Below are 17291 nucleotides of genomic sequence, written 5' to 3' on the forward strand. Positions count from 1 at the left end.
TCCAGCTGTGTCTGGCACATGGAGGGCTCTCAGAGAATTCACACGCCATCCCTCCCAGGCCCTGGGACTTCATACCCACTGCGCGAGAGCCCGGGAGGCTGAGTGTCCTCTCCTGATTTCTCAAGAACACAGAGCAAACCCGCAGTCAAGGTGGCCTTGATGGGGAGTGGTTCTGTGGGTGGCCAGTGTTGACTGATGGCCCCAGATCTGTAGGTCTGGGGTCACCTGAGCCCACGTTATGAGCCCGTGGAGTACATGGAGAGGAGACAAAAGAGGCGAGTGGAGCAGGGGGGACCCGGCGGTCCCCTCACCCCCCAGGAGACACCACCAAGTGGAGCCATTTAGGCTGGCCCCGAAAAGATGGTGCCGGGCTGCCTTCTCCTCCGGTGCTACCTGGTCACAGTGAACTTCGGCCTCTTCGTTCGTCATAGGACCCTAACAGTGTCTCCTTCGTGGGGTGTCTTCGGGGCCGGGCCGGGCCAGGATCATGCACAGACACGGCCAGCATGGTGGCTGGCTCGTGCATCGCACACTGGGCCCCCACCCCTCATCTGGGCACCGGCTCTCCCACGTAGGAAGTGCAGAGCCCGGCAGCGGCCTGAAAAACGACCGGCGTTCTAACCATGACTTGCATTTTTTATAATTCTGGTTTTCTCTTGACCCAATTAAAAAAAAAAAAAAAAAAGCCTTTTTGCTCCTTTTCCTCTTGGGCCCACTGGTTGTGCTAGTTAAGGACAGCTCCAGGTAGATTGTGTCAATCATAGAGCAGGCGGGAGGGACCCTCAGAGCAGTCCCAAGAGGCAGTGCTGTGCCAAGGTCAGGGCGAAAGTCAGACTTCCTGGCTTGTGCTCAGCAGTCCTGGGGGAGGAGGGGGCTGGCGCAGAGAGGCAGGGACGGAGCAGGGCCGAATGGACAGCCCTTTGCCCCCATTTGCTCGAAGTGCCCTTCCTGACCAACCTTGGCCATCCTAGAACCACCTGAGATGCTTTTAGAAAACGTTCATGCCCAGAGGCGTCTGGGTGGCTCAGTAGGTTAAGCGTCGACTCTCGACTTTGGCTCAGGTCATGATCTCCCGGTTCCTGAGTTTGAGCCCTGCCTCCCGCTCCGTGCTGACAGTGTGGAGCCTGCGTGAGATTCTGTCTCCCTCTCTCTCTGCCCCTCCCCACCTTTCTCTCTCTCTCTCTCAAAATAAATAGACTTAAAAAAAAGTTAAAAAACAAAACCAACCACAACAACAAAAAGACGTTTATACCTAGACCCCACCTCTCCCCAGGATTCTGACTCCATTGGTCTGAGATGGGGCCTGGTTATTCTATTTACCTCCTGATGGTACAGCACAACCAAGGTTGAGATGCTCAGGGTTAACGGAACCTGGTTGCTGAGTTAACCCCTTCTTGAAAAGTTGTCTTTGGACAAGTCCTTCGGCACACAGGAGAAACGTGGTCAGGAGTCAGATGACCCAGGTTTGCATCCTGGCTGTGTGTGACCTTGGGCAGGTTATCTAAGCATCCCTGGACCTCAGTTTCTTTATCTACACAATGGTCCCTCTCTCTCGGCGCTGCAGTGAGCATTATAGAGGTCAGGCACGTGAAGTGGTTGGCACAATACTGAGCAAGTCAGCCCTGCCGTCGATACTAATGATTATTTCTCGAAGAAAGCACTCTTATCTGCTGCCCAATCTTGCAGGTGGAGAAAGCCTGGGGATCATTCAAGACACTCACCTCATGGCTTCTGCAAATGAGCAGGTGAGCAGCGTTACTCCAGGCCATTTCCTTTCTCCCCAGTCCACCTGTAAGTCCCAGGGCACTCTTTCCAGCTCTTTCTGGCAATGACAGCGGGACTGCACTTCCCTGATACGCCGTTTCCAAAGCCGTTCTCAGGTGTTGTCTCATTCAACAGCAGCCCTCGCCCTCCCACGATTTCTACAGCTCCTTCTCAGCCTAACACCGAGTAACAAACGGAGCCGTGTCGCCGGGTGTAGGGGGCACAGACGAGTCACAAAGGCAGGCCACTCGGGTAGCAGCTCTGGCCTCGCAAGGCATAAATCTCGGACGCGTGTGCCTGTGCTGCCTAACCTCTCCTGCTGACACTTGAGCACCCGTGCAGCTGTCCGGCTTAAAAGAGCAACTCTCCTTTCCTCTCCGGGGAAGGGTACTGTGCCTCACGGCCCCCTGCCCTCCCCCTCCGGCAGGTGGGCACAGGGAGCCCTGAGGATGTAGGTGTGGGCACACAGGAGCAAGGAAAGCAAGCAAGACCCTGTCCCTTCCTAAGGCTTCTCCTCTTCCCAGGGGCTGCTTTCCCGGAGTATCTCTACCCAGAGAGCGACAATCCCAGGGGCAAGGCTGCCTGGAGGGCTGCCTGTTGGGGGGCTGCTCTCTTTGGCCTTGGGAGGCAGATGCAGGGGGAATAAGCATCTGGGAACCAGGAAAGGTCAGAGGTCACTTCCTTGAAGAACTGAAATGAGGCTCTGTGGCTGGCACGAGCAAGCAAGGGTGACAGCAGGGGCCAAGGGTGACAGCAGGTGAGCCAGCGTCTGTGGGCTTGCGGGCTATGCACGAGGCCTGTCCTCACCGGAAGACGCTGAAGGGACTGGCAACGGGGACGCAGTGACCAGATTTATGTTTTCTGTTGGCTTCAGCTCTACTTACAATCCCCTTATTCTTTCCAAGAAAAGTTCCACCGAGCTTCAAAGGCCAGCATTTACTTACTCGGGTGCCAGGCTGCGTATGAAGTACTCTACATGAATTGACTGCCTCTTCTACAGGGCCCCATGGCATTTCCAGGAGGAAGCCAGGGCCCGATTTTGTCCTCGGCCCATTTCAGGTCCCCCCCTGCTCCTTTGCAATAGAGTGAGCGGCGGTTCTCGGCCGCCTAGGTGCTCGAGTGGGCCCGCCAGGCCCCTGCCCTTCTGACGTCACATGGACCACACTCAGCATCGAAGGTTCTCAGAACCACAGGGATGCCTGACATTGGCTTTGTACGCACTCTCACCTGTTGCTTGAGCTCGCCTTTCTAAAAGCCATCACTGGGTGTCAGGATGCAAACAAGATACATTTCTCTGGAACGAGCGCTTACACGTATCGGCCGCAAGAGGTTTCTTAATCCTTCCTGCCCCAAGTGAACTGCCCCCCAAATGGCAGAGCTCCCTTCTGTTGTGGAGGCTGAGGCTGCCCGGGCAGCTGACCTCAAGGGTGTGGGTGTCTAAAATAAGGGCCCAGGCGGGGCTATACCAGGAATGCACAAACTCACCCCCACCTTACAGAGCAGGAAGACAGGGTGAAGTCGGTCATTCAGAAAATCCAGAAGCGCCTACCTCTGAGCCCAGGTAGGAATGGGGAAGGACTGTTGTATGGTGCCCCCTAAAAACCATCACTTGTTGAGAATCCACATTTGGCATTTGACGGACATTGTCCTCATCCTAATGACAGTCATGTCACAGATATGGAAACTGAGGCTTGGAGTGGTTACCCAGCCCAAGCACATGCCTCTTAAGAGGCATGAGCTGGGGTTTGGACCTGGAGCGTTCCTGCCAGTGTCACCCCTTCCATAGGGGCGGAGCGGCCTGGGCCCCTGAGTGAGCAGGAGCCTGAAAAGAGGCCTGGTTTCCATTGTTCGTATTAGTCTGGTCCCGCCGTCCAGCAGTTCAGTCCCAACTGGCTAAACGTGTTCCAGCAACTGATCGCTGAGGCAGCACTGTCAGGGTGATGCAATGAGGGCTCGGAAGCGTTTCTTTTGTGCTTACACCCAAGGATGAGTTGGAGTAGGAAGCCCAAGTCCTCCAGAGTCAGGTGAGACCAGCCCTTGCTGTACCACGTGACAGAGAATACAGGCCCCTGCATTGCACCCAGTCACAAAAATGGGTGACTTTCTTTGGTGACGCTTCAAAATACGGTTCTGAAATGGATCACGTAAAGTAGGGGGCGGCATATTATTCAAGAGTATCCAACGGATGCTAGATATTACCAGGGGTGTGGTGTGGTGCTTCCTGTACATCCGGGGAAGGCAGACTGGATGGCACGAAAGTGACACAGGAATCGGTGTGTGTGCGTGCACGCATGTGCATATGTGCACGCGTGTGTGGGTTTGGACTGGGGGAAGGGATGGGGAGGCTGAGTATCTAGGAGGGCCTCCAGATGTCCCTCCCTAACTTCAACTGCTACTCTTCTGCTTTACTTTATTGTATATTGGAGTCCTTCTGCTGAAAATGGTTTGAAAATCACTACTAGAAGGGAATGGTGAGTTACTGAAGAATTCTGAGCAGAAAAGTGACAGAGCAAGATTTGCATGTTCGAACTATCGCTCCGCTTGCAGGCCGGAGGCCGGATTGCAGAGAAGCGGGGGCGGAGGCGGTAGGTCATGGGGAGGGGACTGCAGTACGACCTGTGGCCTGGCCCGCGGCCAGAATCAGGCAGCCGGGGACAGAAGGGGTGGAGGAGAGGGAGATTTCGGAGGTAAAATCAGAGGGACTTGGCAGTTCTTGGAATCTGCAAGATGAGAGAACCCGCTGGTTCCGGTCTGGGAGGACAGAGGTGGGCGTCACTGAGCTGGAACGCACCATCGAGGAGCAGCTTCTCAGGAGGATGAACTGAGTACCCGGCATGTGGGTGTGACAGCTTCGTGGGCCATTCCTGTCAAATCCAGACCTCAATAGAGAGCTCTGTCTGTGCTCGAGACATAACCTAGGGTTTTCAATGTACAAATGTCATCTAAAGGGACATGAACGGATGAGGTAACCTGGGCGGAAAGTATAGCTAGAAAAGGGGAAAGGACACTGGAATGAGGCCTGGAGAGCCCCAACATTGAGAGGGGGACAGAGATAAGAGAGCTAGAAGGAAACAACAAAGCGACTACAAGTTAGCAGGCAGCTGGACATAAGCATTTCAAGCTCAAGAGATAGCACCAGGCTCAGATTTGCGTCATCAGCACCTAGGATGTCCTCAGCGCGACAGAGTGAGGGTGGAGTGAGGACCAGGAGCCTTGGAAACAGCACCGTGTCGGGGAGAGGGTGGAGGAGGAAACCTAAGAGGAGGTGGCAAAGGATCGGCCAGAGAAGTATGAGAACGAGGCCCGGGTAGAGTCTCAGAAGCTGGATCGGTCAGGGGACTTGTGGTTGCAAGTAATCAAATCGCTGAATGAATAAAAAAGCTGAAGAATCAGGTAATAGGAACGCGAATTCTCTCACAAGAGGTCTGTAAGTGGGCAATTCCAAGGCTGGTTCCATGGCTAAATCAGGCCTCTTGGGGCTTTCCCTCATGTTGGCAAAATGGCTGCAGCAACTCCAGACATCTTTTTTTTTTTTTTTTTTTTTTGCCAACCATGTGGCTTTCTCTCTGTGTCCCTCCTCCCCTTTTATCAGAAAGTAAATGTTCCCTGTGAAGCTCTCCCACGTAGACTCTCCCTCACACCCCATTAACCAGTCCCAGCTGCAAAAAAGGCTGGATAGTGAGTAACTAGCATCTCAGTCTCGTGGGAGAAGCGGAGCTCTTGCTGCAAGAAGGGTGGAGAAAGGCTGGCAGTCAGGAGGGCGACTACCAGGGGCTCCCTCTGGAGCCCATAGAGTAGAGCCTTTCAGAAGCAAGGAGAGGTGGTTTCCAGTGGAGTGGCGTGGCCCAGCACAACGGACACGAGCGATTGCACCGTGCAGGGTATAGGGAATGCTTCCGAAAGCAGTTTCAGTAGGATGGCAGAGAAGTAGAAACGGAATTACAAGCGAATTGAGAAGTGAATGAGGATAAGAAAGGGGAATAGATAGTGTAGACCAGTGGTTCCCAACAGGGGACGGGGAGACAGGGTTTTTTTCCCTCTAGGAAATGTTTGGTAATGTCTGGAAACCCTTTCAGTTGTCGCAACGGGGCTTCTCCACAGCTGTCACAATTGGACGCCGTCACAAGCATCACTGCTGGCAGCTGGGGTCCTTGCATCCTTCCCAAACTGAACGTAAAGCGTGTCTTGTGGGTAGATGCTGCTAAGTGTCCCCCCGTGCTGCTAGAGGCTGAGTGCTTGTGTCCCCCCCCCCCCTCCAAATCTTCAGGTTGAAGCTCTGACCCCAAAGTGGTAGAGTTTGGAAAGGAGGCATCGGGAGGCAGTTAGGGTTAGATGAGTTCAGGAGGGCTGGGCCCTCACGATGGGATTAGTGTCCTTATAAGAAGAGACCCCAGAGCCAGTAGCCTTGCTCTGAGCACTCTGAGGACGGGCAACTGAGGATGCGGTGATGGACGGCTATCTGTGGGTGAGGGAGAGAGCCCACACTAGGAACCGAACTCCGCCAGACCTCGAGCTCAGCCTTCCCGCCTCCAGAAGTGGGGGAAATACACCTCCAGGTTTAAGCCTCCAAGTCTACAGGGTCTTGTTACGGCAGTCCAAGCAGACCCAAGCACCTGCACGGGACAGTCCCCACCACAGTGATCTGGTCCACAGCGTCGGTAGTGCTGAGGTGGACAGACCCAGCGTAGACTATCCCTTCACGAAATCAGCTGGGATGGGGAAGTAGAGTGAGAAATGCAGGGGTGAGGAAGGTGGGAGAGACAACAGCATGTTCCTAGGCCAGGGACATGGGTCCAGAGGAAGGGGGTAGAAATTCGGAAGGGAAGTTTGGTTGCTGATGGAGAAGGATGCCACGGAGCTAGGAAGGTGGGTCAAGGGTTGACTGAGGGGAGGCCTCAACCAGGAAGAGTATCTGTGGCCCTAAGACTAAGAGGAGAAAACAAAGATGGGGTAGAGGCAGGCGTGGGGCTGGAACTAAGGGTTATTCCTGCCCTAGGGCCATGACCTTCTGGAGTAACAGGAAACGAGGTCACCCACTGAGTGTGAAGGGGACGAGGAAGGAGGGAAGGGACGGTCTGGAACTGTTTTTAAGGAGGACATAGAGAGGGCAGGCCAATCCCCGGAAAAGGAGTGTGTCGAGAGCTTGGGTGAGGTTGGAGGCTGGGTCTGTCCTTGGCCACAGTCCCCGTGGCTGCGTGATTTCCTCCAAAACGCTCGGTACCTCGGGCCAGCCAGGACGAACTGGTGGGTCGGTGATGGGGGGATGCGAAAGGACAAGGACTAAGTGATAGGAAAGTGTTTCAGGTCATCAGGCCGGCGGCCGAGGCCCTGGGAAAATCACTTAAACTCTCCAGGCCTCAGTTTCCTCATCTGTAAAATGGGTTTACCCATTACCTCACGGGGTGGTGGTAAGGTTCAAGTGACAGAGCTTATGGGAGAAGCTTTGTCAACGATGACTCTTTCCCTGTTACTATTTATCATCATTAGTCCTTAGCGGAGTGATGGTTACCAGCACTTTCACGGGCATTTTCATTAAGTATCTGCTACCCTCACTGCCCTCCTCCACTCCTGTGTGTTCAGAATGGGGGACTTCTGTCCTGGCGGGACAGACAGACAAATGAATTACCCCAGGACACACAGAAGACCGCTGACCCTCCCTGTCTGGTGTCAGGAATCCTCTTGCTTCCCTGCCCTGACGACACCCGCCCCCTCCCCCCCCCCCCCGCCCCCGCCGCCCGCTGCCCAGGGACCAGGCCCCTCTGTATCCCGTGTCTGGGGTCTGTTGTGCACAAGACTTTGATGAACACTTGGAAGGAGGGGCATGCACCTACCGCTGGTGCATAAGTTAATTAGGGCTTAGCTGGAGCGAAAGGGAGCCAGCCAGGGAGTGGGCAGTAAGAAGACAGTGAGGAAAAAGGGGTGGGGCGTGAAGACCAGCTGGGGACCCAAACTGGCAAAGGGCTGGAACTAGACAAATAGGGGGAAACTGGGGGAAACTGGGAACGGTGGACGTTCCAACAGCCTCGTCCACCCATCCTGTGGTGAGGACAGGTGACAGGTAGCAGGGGGCCCAGGCCGGGGCAGAGGGCGGGGAGGGGAGGGCCGGGGACACCCCAGAAAGAAAGACACTGAAGAGAAGGACGGCAGGGCTGGGGAGAGAGGGAGGGCCTTGACCAGAGTGCCTGGGACACCACATGTGGAGTCGCCAGAGCAGAAACCAGTTTGGGAGGGAAGAACAGGTGACCGACAGGTCAGTCATCATTACTAACATTTTTTTAGCTATAACCTGTGTAACAGCTCCCGTTCGTTGAACATCTTACCTACAGTCACTTATTTCGTCATAAGCCATGAGACAGGTATCAGTAACCCCACTGACAGACGAGCAGACTGGGGCTCGCAGAGGCCACGGACCTGGCGGGGGCCACACAGCCGGCAGACGGCACAGCCACTTGAACCCAGTTCCAAGGCTTTGTGGCCCATGCGCCGGCCTCTGCACCACAACACGGACAATATCACAGTGTTTTCGCGGAAACCCCCACCTCCCTGTGTCTCTCCTCACACATTCAGTTGACTTCTTCCCGGGCCTAGACTTCCCGGTGGCTATCGTGCCTGGCTAATATTGCCATCACCTCAATTTCTTAGGACCAGGTTTTGAAGACGATCGTAGGCTAAAACTCAAAAGCTACGTATTTCAACGGCAGATTCAGGCCCTGCAACGGTTCGTGGAGGAGACAATTTTGAACAGAAGGCTTTTTTGTCAGTCTCTCTGCAAGCCACGAACGGGTTGCTTTATTCACTCGCTCACCTTTCTTTGTTCACTGAGGGTCACTGTCGTGTAACGGTTAGGAACACAGACTCTGGAGTTATGCTGCCTGAATTCAAATCCTGACTCCCGATTTATGAGCTTTAGGAGCCTAATCTCTCTGGCAGTTTCTCCATCTGGAAAACGGGAATCAAACCTCCTAGGGTTGACGCGACAGTGAATGGGCTAATTACCTAGGGCACTCAGAACAGTACTTGGCTAACCTGTGCTGGGAGATCCCTAGTTCAGTGGGCCCGGCTTCTACCCTTGAGATGCCCAAGTCCAGGGAGGGCAGCAGGACTGTCTGTCCACCCCACCTACCGGCCAGGACAAGGACAGGGTGAGGCCCGATTACCCTCGGCCTCTCCAGTGACTTTTCTCTCCGAGGCAGATGCTGCAGCCTCAGGCCAGAGCCCAGAGGGGGCGCGATGCTGCTTCTGAGCTGGGTACCCTGTACCAGCTTCGGGAGTTGGCTTCAACCCCCAGGCACGAAGGCCTGCGTGTTTGAGGCTGTGCAACGGAGTGCATTCCTTTGATTGCTTTCTTCTTCCCTGACCCCAGAAACATCTGCCTGGCTGAGGTAGGAGAGGCTTTTAGGATGCTAGGGGCCGGCTCTAACAAGGGCTCTCTCCCTAGGGAGGCTGGCTGATGAAGATCAAGTCCCAAAGCCCAGAATGCTGACCCCAGGCACCTCACAGCGGAAGGCAGAGCCCAATAAGGGAAGTCACAGCCGTAAGTAGGGCACTGGCCTGGGCTTTGTCGCCTGCTAAAGACATCCGCTGCCCCCAGTGCTTTGTACGCATCTTGGCTGCTGCTCCATCAAGGCGACAGCTTCTGATCTCTTCCTTTTGCTGGAGCTCCGGCAGAACAAGGCTCGAGTCTCATTTGTCTGTCTGAGGTGGAGGCTTTCAGAGCCAGGCAGCTTGGAAAAACGAGGTGACAAAAGAAGCCGGCCAGCAATTAGGTAATGCCAGCCTGCCTGCTGGGCTGCCCTGCACAGTCTGTCCCAGACTTCACTGGGAGCCCAGGGGAGAGCAGACACGTGGATTCTGGGCTTGCATTAGAGGGGTGGCCGGGGTACGTGGGGACGGAGGGGCCCTGGGAAGTAGCCAGTGACCTAATGTGTCTGAGCCTCACCTGTGTCACGGGGTAAAGAAGGCCTCTCTCACTGAGAGGCATGAGGTCCTAACCTAATCGTACTGTGATCACAGGTGACAGGACGGGTGGTCAGTAAGGCCGGGTTCCTTCCTTCTCTAGTGTGATTTCAAGGCAGTAGCTTGCACTCAGGTGAGCTAACACCGGCCCATAGCCCCCCACGCACAGGGGGGATCTTCTAATCCCCTTCCTCAGCCGGGCCTGGGCTGTGAGCTGGGGGCTCTGCCCCGAGCTGCTTAGAGCCCCTCTTCCGGGTGCAAGGCCCCCTCGAAGGGGTGAAGGCTTTTCCCCACACGACTGCCTCTTCCTCTCCATGGTTTCCTCTCAGCTTCTCCACCTCGGACAAAGTCCTTTGCTTACTCATTTCTTTGAATTTTCTTCCAGGCTGGTCCTCCTATATAAAAAAAACCCCTTTACCCCAGGTGCCTGGGTGGCTCAGTCGGCTAAGCGTCCAACTTCAGCTCAGGTCATGATCTCACGGTTCACAGGTTCGAGTCCCACGTCAGGCTCTGTGCTGACAGCTCAGAGCCTGGAGCCTGCTTTGGGTTCTGTGCCTCCCTCTCGCTCTGCCCCTCCTTGGCTCTCACTCTCTTCCTCTCTCTCAAAAAAAAAAAAAAAAAAATGAATAAAACATTCAAAACAAACAAACAAAAACCTTTACCCAAGGCCCAGCCCTGCCTTTCTGCAAAATTCACTGCAACACGGCAACTTGGGAGCCCAAAATCCCCAGAGCCTCCTAAGACTCCAAATATTTGAATCTCTCTCTACAACCAGGTACTTATTGGAGTGTTCGTTTTTGTTTTTAAAGTACATGTGGGCCCGTGTTTCTATACGGGGAATGAGAAAAGCCCAGAAATTCTTTGGTCCTGGGTTCAAGTTCTGGCTTCACTATTTACTAGCTGTGTGACTGTGGGCAAATCACTTAGCCTCCCCAAACCTCAATTCCCTCATCAAATAATAGTTTATATAAAAGTTTGCCCCATATGTTGTCTCAGCAGCTCTTCAGAATAGACTTACAACAAAGGAATTATTAGAAATTCCTAGTTTACAAAATGAAGAAACAAAAGCTTTGAGAAGTTCTCTTAACTGCGTCCCTGGGACATACAGCTGGTGCCAGAACCTTGACTTGACTTTGGATTCCCCACGTCTTGTAGGTAATCAGGGGAGGTAAGGAACTCTCCCCAGTTTACTTCTCAAAGTTGTTGTGAAGGTCAAAGGACATCATCCATCCGCCTGTTTAACAGGCTTTTGTTGAGGACCACAATGTGGCAGCCTCAGTCTCAGGGTCTCACGGAGCGAAGGGTTCCACGGGCTGCAAGGAGCTGGGCGGATGCAAGGAGGGTGGCGCACCATCCATTCAGGGGAGGCAGCTGAGTCGATGTGCAGGGAAACCCATCCGTGGCATAACGCGGGGCACAGGACAGGGGCTCCCGTAGCCTTGTCAAGGGTGTCCCTTCCCTCCCCAGGCCTCCCCGCCTAGGCCTCTCAGTTCAGCCTTACAACACCGTGTTCGGAAGGTACCATCTGCCCCATTTTACAGAGGGAGGGAATGTGGATCCCTGAGGAGAGTGGAGTTCAGTCCTAGCTGCATGTTAGAATCACTGGAAATCTTTAAAAGCCCAATACCGGGCTGAACCCCAGACCGCAAAATGAGGAACTGGGGGGATAGACCCGGGCATCAGTGTTTCTCCTAGAGCTCCCAGACCATTGCAGGTGCAGCAGGGAGGAGAGCGCCGAGTGGCTGGGTACCCGCAGTGGATGCTGGTGGTCTAGGTCCTTGAGGGCAGTGTAGTGTTGGGGACAGGGGTACGTTTAGGATGGACTGCGGCTCCCCTCACGCCCGCCTCTGCCCCTTTCTAGCTGGGTGATCTTGGGCAAGCAGCTTCACCTCTCCCTGCCTGTTTGCCCAGGGTGCCATGGGGGTCCCTGCGGCCTGAGGGTAGAACAACTGGCGTCTATCAGAAGCTTCAGGAATGTTGGTTACCTTCCCTTCCTCCTCCCCCAGCTGCTGCCCAGCTTTGGGCCATTTTTCTGTTTATCCACAAGAAGTAAAACTCAGATACGTTCTCTCTCTTATTGACGACACTGCCTGGAGGCTGGACGGACTTTGGGAATGGGCAGGGAGAAGCCTTGAGGGACGACTGGAGTTTAGGCCAGGTAGGTCTTCTTCATGCTGGAGAGCTCAGGCGGCAGAGACCCAAGCAAAGGCACACGGTGGGTCCTGAGCCACAGGCGTCCTCCCAGCTCGCCGGGCACTGGATCGTGCTTAATGAGGTGTCCTAGGAGGGACGTTTGAGAAGCAAAGAGTACGAGCTGCCCAGAGAGCTGGTTGGTCAACAGCCAGCCAGAAATAACAGCTCTCTCCCCCCAGGTGTTTGTGGCCCAGAGGCGGTGTTACCCCAGAGTGGAGCTCAGCATAGTGCCTGACCAAGCCCTGCTGTGAAACAGACTTCTTTGTTTCTTCCCTTTTCACACCCCACCCCTGCCCCCAGCAATTTGTGCAGAGCTTCTCCCAAGTCTGTTAGAGGCATCCTTGCCGCCTCGAGAAGTCAAGGTTTTTAAACGTTCAGAACAGGCCTTCGAGAATTGTCTTAGCAGGCTTGGGCTGCCATCGCAAAAGCTTGTAGACTGGGTGACTTGAGCAGCAGGGATTTATTTTCTTCCAGTTCTGGAGGCTGGAAGCCCAACATCAGGGTGCCAGCGGGGCCAGCGTCTGGTGAGAACCCTCTTCCTGCCTTGCAGACGGCACACATGTTGTGCCCGCACATGGCAGAGACAGGGTGAGTAGGCCGAGGACAGGAATCTCATCTAACCCTAACTACCTCCCAAAGGCCCCCACCTCCAAATACTGTCACAGGGGCCCAGGGTGGGTGAGGGGCGCGATTCGGTCCATAGCATTTGTGTCCTCTCATGCAAAATATGTCCATTCTATCCCAGTCTTGCCTCATTCCAGCAGCGACTCTAAAATCTCCAGTTTAAAGTCTCATCGAAATACCATCTAAATCGATACAGGCAACTCAAGGTATGGTTCATTCTGAGGCCACATTCTTCTCCAGCTGTGAGCCTGTGAAGCCATTTAAGTTACATACTCCCAAAATACACCCGTAGGACAGACACAGGATAGGCATTCCCGTTCCAAAAGGAAGAAGCAGGAAAGAAGGAAGGGGTAATGGATCTCAGGCAAGCCCACAGGTTAACAAGGCAAATTCCACTAGATCTTAAGGCTGGAGAATAATGTCTTTGGTTCAGTGCTCTGCCTTCCCGACCCCCTGCGGCAATGGTCCCACCTCTGCCAGTTTTGTCAAGTCGGGGAGGGAGGCTCCCTCAAGAAGACTTTCTGGCCTGCAAAGTGATGGCCTAATCATCTCTCAACTGCCTTTAGGGCCCTTCTTTTTCCTTGAAGAACAGTGCACTTTGACAGACGCCGGTCCTGTAGCATACAAGAAGGTTGTGAACTTGCCTTCACTCTGTCCTGCTTTCTCTTGCTCCCTTCGTTTCAAACTGGCCGTGTCTTTGCTGGTATAACCCCATCATTTTCCCGGCTTCCACTGAGCTGGCTGATTAGATCTGTGCTCACACCCGCGTTATTAAGTGGCTGTTCAGCCATACCTTTCTTTCTCATTTTTTTTTTGCAGTTATGCAGACTGAACATTTTTTAAGACTCCAAGCTCTGGCTCCATTTTGCTTAACGATTCCTTCTTTAATTCATGTCTCCCCTTTTGCATTTTTCTATGAGGGTTCAGGTAATACCAAGCGGCTCCCTCACCACTTTGCTCAGAGATCTCCTCAGCTGCATGTTCAACTTCACAGTTCACAACTTTCACCTTCCACAAAACACTAGAACAGAATTCAGCCAAACTCTTTGCCACTTTATAACAAGGATCACCTTGGGGCACCTGGGTGGCTCAGTCGGGCAGGCGCCCGACTTCGGCTCAGGTCATGATCTAGCAGTTTATGAGTTTGAGCCCCGCGTCAGGCTCTGTGCTGACAGCTCAGAGCCTAGAGCTTGCTTCAGATTCTGTGTCTCCCTTTCTCTCTGCCCCTCCTCTGCTCATGCTCTCTCTCTTTCAAAAATAATAAAAACAGTTAAAAAAAAAAAAAAAAAAAGGATCACCTTTTCTCCAGTTCCCAATAACATGTTCCTTATTTACATCTGAAACCTCCTCACCAGAGTCGCCCCTAATGTCCATATCCTAGCACGCACCCCAAAATTCAGTGTTATAAGAGTGATCACAGAGGGGAGGGTCAGGCTGGCTGCCGTGCAGGAGACCAGCTGATGGGTGGAGGCTGAGCCTGCAAACCATATTCCCGCATTGAGACAACACTACCAGCCCCTCAGCAGGGAGCCACATCAGCATCCATCCCTTGCTCTGGGTGGGCCTCTGTGGAAGCCTGCCTGCAGGCAATCGGGGTTCAATGCTGGCCTATACGCAAGTCTCTTCCAAAGCCCCTCTAAGCTGTCCTACATAAACACCAATTTTCAAAGGCCCGGCAGAGTTACAAGTAGAAGGAGCCTTTGCACCCAGAAGTGCAGTGCTGATGGGAAGGAAAAAGTCTCAGCATTGCTGCATTGGTGGATCAGGAGAGTGGGGAGCCTCCCTCCCCTCTTACGTAATACATGTAACTGGCAACACAGTATAGCAGTTTAGTACCCAAGCCCAGAAGCCAGAGTGCGGCACGGAAGTTCTGGCTTTGCCCCTTCCTGGCAGTGTCATGTCAAATATCTCTTTCAGTTTCCTATCCTGAGAGAGGGAGATGATGACAATTCTCATCTCGTGGAAGGGTGGCAAGAATTTAAGTGTTTACACTAGTTTAAGGAACATAGTAACTGCTTAAAAAAAAATGTTAGCCATTAGAGTGCACTCATGAGAATATGCACAGTTATTGTCTGACAGCCAGTCAGGAGCGAGGAGGCAGTGAAGAGATGTGGTCAATGGGGGAGGGAACTGGTGTATGCCGAGGTGGGGTGACTTTGGTATCTAGCCTTTCTGAGCCTCAGTTTCCTCATTTGGAAAATAGGAATTACACAAAACGACACTTGCAAATCTTATATTTGGAAGCAATAAATATTCACAACTACATTTTGCAGATAAGGAAACTGAGGCACAAAGAAGTTAGAAACTTACTCAAGGTTACCAGCTAATACGTGGGAAAGCTGAGATGTGAGCCAAGGTCATCTGCCTTCGTTGTAGAAAATACAACATGTTCATTTTTTTTTTTTCTATTATGGGCTGTTAACAGGATAACATTTGCCCACCAAAGGGATAAATGTATTCATGAGCCTAATTTTCAGTAAATTTTTTCTTTATCTTTTTGTGATAGGCTAGCAGCTTTAGAGATCATCTAAAAATCCATCTGAGCTGACATCTATCTAGACAGAACAGATTCTTCTGGGGTTAATGACCGTTAGTGGCTGATAGGGGCTTAAGCTCCAGTATACCCAAATCCACATACCAAACTGGAAAGACACCCCAATAATACTAAGAGGCGTAAAAGTGCCAGCTGACACTTTATTTCAGGTGGTATTCAATACCACAAAAGTAGAAAGGAGGTTCTGGAGAAGCTCCCTGGGAATCCCTGCAGGGCAGGTTTGACCTGGGCTTACAAACTAAAGACAAGCTTGGGGGCCTGGGGACCCCGGCCTGACTCCCACCTCTGCCAATTGTATTGTTATCTGCTAATTCTATCTCCCCAGGCAAACTCAACTTTGTTATTCAGCGACGCCCATTTGTGGTTGACACAACCAACCGTGGTCGCGGGAACTTCTACAAAATCAGCGACTCACAAGTGAAGTGTACCGACCACGTGCTTTAAAAAAAAATCTTAGGGTACTTGTTAAAATGCAGATTCCATGCCTTTCCCCGGTTCTACGCATCTTATCCTCTGCGAACAAGGCTGGGGAAACGTGCATTTCTGACAAGTCCTCCAGGTGATCCCAGGCCAACCCATTCAGCCTGTACCCCACACCCCGGGCAGGTGGAGCAGCCCCAGAGAAGAAACCTGCCCGAACCACGACGCTGCGGATCTGTCGCGAAGCTTTGCCTTGACCCCCCAGATCATGATCCCCTTGGAGGTGGCATCCTCGGGGACGGCAGCTCCTGCTCAGGGCCGTGTGAGAGCTGCGAGGGTGGGGGGCTGGGTGGGGGTGACCTTGGTCCTGGACTTGCCCAGGGTGAGTGCAGGGCTTTGTAGGAGAGAAGCCACCTCTCTGGCTTTTGTCCCTGCTAGCTCATTAGAGGAGCCGGCTTCAGGAAAGAAACGCATTCTTCCGGGAGGGGGCCGTGTGGCCACACGCCCAGCAGTCAGCCGTGACTCAGCTTTGGCCGGCTGGCGCCCGGGCCTGGGGCTGAGCCGGACAGGAAACAAAGAACCGCTCGAACGCGCCCTCCCGGGGCCGCGCCGCACCTGCCGGCCTGCCGCCGCCCCGCTCCCGGAGGCGGCCTCGGCGGGCGGCTGTTGCCGGGCGGGCGGGGCCCTCCGCGGAGGCCCGCGGGCTCTCTCGGCCGCACCCCGTCCCCCGCCCTCCGAGCCGCCCCCCTCCCGGCCGGAGCCGCCGCCCCGTCCCGCGCCTCGCGGCTCTGCGCCTGCGCGCGCTGCTCGCGGCGCCCCGCTCGCCCGGCGCCGGGCTCTCGGTGCAGACCGGCACCCCGCGAACTCACCCGAAGCGGCCTCCCAGCGTCCAGACAGTCGGTGTTCTTGAGAAGGAGGCTCCCAGCCCTCGTCCTTCCGCAGCCGGTCTCTGCCCAGACGCACGCACCGGCGGGAAGGAGACCCGGCCGGGCACTGCCCCGGCACCGGGTCTCCCCGGCCTCCCACCCCCGACTGCGTCGCTGTGCTTTGGGAGGGGACGGCAAGTCGCTGGTGGCTTCTACCTTCCACAGCCTTCAGCCTGTCCCTTCTTCCTGACAGGGGTCTCAGAGGTTGCTGCCCCTTAGAATCACCTGGGGAGCTAAAACGCGAAACGTAACAGAAGCAAACCCCTCTGATGCCTAGGTTGCCCCCAGCCCCCGGAAGTCTGAACCACGGGTGTGTGTTTGCAGAGTTCCCCAGGTGATTCCAGTGTTCAGCCAGGGCTGCGGAGGGCGGACCACGGACCCAGACCCAGGCTTCTCAAACTTTAATAGGCATTGAAATCACCTGGGATCTTGTTAAAATGCAGGTTTCGATTCAGTAGGTGTGGGGCGGGGCCTGCGAGCCTGCATTTCTGACAGGCTCCCCAGTGATGCTGAGGCTGCTGGTCTGGGGGTACATCTAGGGCTGAGGGACACTTCTGTAAGTGCTCCTTGTCCCTTTACCTTTCTCTTGTGATGTCATGGAGAAGACGTGGGCCGTGGAGCAGATGGCCAGGGGTTGGAATCTCACCTCTGCCACTTTCCTAGCTTGGTGAATGAAGACAGACCCCAGTTCTTTATACTTGAGATTGGGGTGTGATAGTGACCTGGCAAGTTTGATATGAGATGATGTATGGAAGGCACCTGGCACTCAGTGAGCTGTCAGTGAATATCAGCTCTCTGAGGAGGGCTAAGCTCTCTATCGGCCCTCATGGCAGAATCAGCCAGGAAATGACAAG

At 54.1% G+C, this 17291-nt stretch overlaps 1 long non-coding RNA gene across 1 annotated transcript in view; it reads right to left on the reverse strand.

Moving 5' to 3' along the window:
• Nucleotides 1-17019, reverse strand: part of LOC109278001 (uncharacterized) — a 79067-nt gene extending 62048 nt beyond the window's left edge. The window contains exon 1 of the long non-coding RNA XR_002085455.2: nucleotides 16381-17019. This is a non-coding gene — a long non-coding RNA (uncharacterized LOC109278001). The remainder of the gene's footprint in view (nucleotides 1-16380) is intronic.
• Nucleotides 17020-17291: the final 272 nt, after the last annotated feature.

This window comes from Panthera pardus, unplaced genomic scaffold, assembly GCF_024362965.1.
Source record: "Panthera pardus isolate Hobbes unplaced genomic scaffold, ASM2436296v1 HiC_scaffold_7, whole genome shotgun sequence".
In the NCBI taxonomy this organism is placed as follows: domain Eukaryota; kingdom Metazoa; phylum Chordata; class Mammalia; order Carnivora; family Felidae; genus Panthera; species Panthera pardus.